Source organism: Saccopteryx bilineata, chromosome 1 (genome assembly GCF_036850765.1).
Source record: "Saccopteryx bilineata isolate mSacBil1 chromosome 1, mSacBil1_pri_phased_curated, whole genome shotgun sequence".
Classification (NCBI taxonomy): Eukaryota; Metazoa; Chordata; class Mammalia; order Chiroptera; family Emballonuridae; genus Saccopteryx; species Saccopteryx bilineata.
This window is the reverse complement of record NC_089490.1, coordinates 191,701,422-191,704,312: the sequence shown is the minus strand read 5'-3', so window position 1 is coordinate 191,704,312 and position 2,891 is coordinate 191,701,422.

The window sequence follows — 2,891 nt, the reverse complement described above, 5'->3', positions numbered from 1 at the left end:
TTCGATTCCCGGCCAGGGCACAGGAGAAGCGCCCATTTGCTTCTCCACCCCTCCGCCGCGCTTTCCCTCTCTGTCTTTCTCTTCCCCTCCCGCAGCCAAGGCTCCATTGGAGCAAAGATGGCCCGGGCGCTGGGGATGGCTCTGTGGCCTCTGCCCCAGGCACTAGAGTGGCTCTGGTCGCAACATGGCGACGCCCAGGATGGGCAGAGCATCGCCCCCTGGTGGGCAGAGCATCGCCCCTGGTGGGCGTGCCGGGTGGATCCCGGTCGGGCGCATGCGGGAGTCTGTCTGACTGTCTCTCCCTGTTTCCAGCTTCAGAAAAATGAAAAAAAAAAAAAAAAGTAAGTGTTTAAGCCCTGGCTGGATAGTTTAGTTGGTTGGAGCATCGTCGCAATGCGTAAAACGTGGTAGTTTTGACACCCCCCCCCCCCCCCCCCCGTCAGGGCACATACAGGAAGAGATCAGTGTTTCTGTCTGTCCATCTCTCTCCCTTCCTCTTGGCTCTAAAATCAGTAAATAAGTAAAAATAAAGTAAGTCTTTAATATATAACAAACCAATATCACTTTCAGGATAACATGCTCTGAATTCTTTTTAATAATGACATGTTACAGTCGAACAGTACTTTTAACTATTCAAAACACTTTTTCCCCAACACTTGATTTCCAAACATATGGAAAAGAAAGAGAACTGTAAATGAACACCCCTATACCCATCAGGCATGCCTTGGAGATACTGCAGTTTACTTCAGACTACTTCAATAAAGTGAATCCTAATGTTTTTGTTTTGTTTGTGTTGCAGCAAGTAAAGCAAGAATTTATTGGCCATGCCGGAATACACTCAGAAGAGACCAAGCAGGCAAGCCCAGAGAATGAGTGCTCCTCCGTGAGTTACAGAGCTTGGGACAGTGAAGCAAGGAAGGGCCTATGAAAGAAGCGACAGGAGAGAGCCTGGGCAGGTTGCTTTGGCTCACTGGAAAGTCAGAGAAAAAGGGGCCTTGGAGACAGGAATCGGGAGCCAGCCCCAGATGTGCACCGCTGCCCGCTGCTCCCCCAATTTGCGAGTTTCCTGGGTATCCCAGAGCCTAGGGCAAAGACAGAGGCAAGGAAAACAGCCTGGGGAGAAGAAGAGGAGGGGGGAGGAAGAGAGGGAGGGGGAGGAGGGGGGAGGCAGAGGGGGAGGAGGAAGGAACAGGCATGCTCCCAGAGGAAGAACCCTAAAGTTTTTGCTGGTGGAAGGTCTTCCTTCCTTTCAGTTTGTTTAAAAAAAAAAGGCAACATTTGTGAAACCCAATACACAATGAAGCAGGATAAAGTGAGGTATGCCTGTGTCTGCAAAACACTTTTATGGGCTAATTTTAGTATGACCTTTTATTTCTAATGACGAAGGTCTGATTTTACCTGTTTTATGGCTAAGGAAACTGAAACTAAGAAAGAGGGTTTAATGACTTGCCAAGGAGCTTGCCTCTGTGGAGTTGTAATCTAGTGCCAATGGATTCATCCACACCTCCTAGGCATTAGATATGTTGATGCAAGGTCTGAACCTACAGAGTATTTTGTAACAGTTCATTTGAGCCAAACTGATGACATGCTGGGGAGCAGGATTTCAAATGCTCCAGAGAAGAAGTTTTGCAGTTTCTTTTATGCATTTGAAATGATGGAGGGGGGGAGGGGGGGCAAAGCCAGGATAGAATTACAGGATAGTTAGCAAGATGACTACTCTCTTAAGGGTAGCTACCATTTATTTCACAGGTGGGCAGCCTAGATGCATAGAAACAAAGAATAGAGCTTGCTTAAGGCAAAGGTAAACTTTTTACTAAAAGGTTATGTGCCTAGAGAGTGTGACTACCCAACATGACTTCCCAAATTAGAAATTTATAATCAGATCACCCTGTCGGGTTACTTTCCATAGAACCCCAGGTCTGAAAAAATAGGATAATCAGCAAAACCATGGGATAACCAACAAGAAAATGTTTGTAGCTCATAAGTCATTCAGCGAAGTATCCAGTCTTGGGTACCCTGCTCCTTATCACACTTCCATTCCTGGTTGGTCATCATTTCCTGCCTGATCGGTTTCTTCCTTTCAGCAGGTCTAGAATATCTTTCATCTCAGCTTGTCTACTCTTTCTTTATATGTGCCAGAGATACTGACCTGCAATTAAAACAGGGACCTAGTCACATTCTTGTCCAACTCACCAAACATAGCAGCTCACCATTTCCTACCAAATTAAGTCTACTATAATCTCTGCCTTCTCACAATGTAACCCACCCAAATATGTTTTCTTACTCCTTAGCTTCCATCCGACATAACTAAAAGGAGTTGTTTTCCCAAATACACCCTTGGCTTTCTGCTTATTTCCTTTCTTCGTGTATAAATTACCATGAGGCCCCTCTCAAATTCCACACGTGCAAATTCCTCCACGTTAAGGCCCCGCTCAAATGCCAATTCTCATAAACCTTCTAGAAACTCCAGGCCCGTTATAAACCCTATTGTGAGACTTGTGGCATTTTCTGGCATCGATCTTAATTTACCCTGTAGAGAGTTATGGTCTGATTTCTCTTAAGACCTTGTGCCCCCTTTGCCTGAATAAAATATCCTTGAGAAAAGGGGCACTCATATTCGCTATATATAGCCCACGCACACAGTAGGTGCTTTATCATGCTTAATTTCATTTAACGTAACATATTCCATCGGAAGGGTTGGGAACGGACGCCCTTAGCTGTAGTCACACACTCACTCACACGCGCACGCACACGTGCCCCCAGAACCCCAGCCCAGGAACCATCTCGGAACTCCCAGACTGTGGGCGTTTCCATTGCAGAAAGCGGAAGGGGCGGCGCGTTTCTTTAAAACCGCTCCATCAGATACCTTTTCCCTTAGACCTCCTACAACC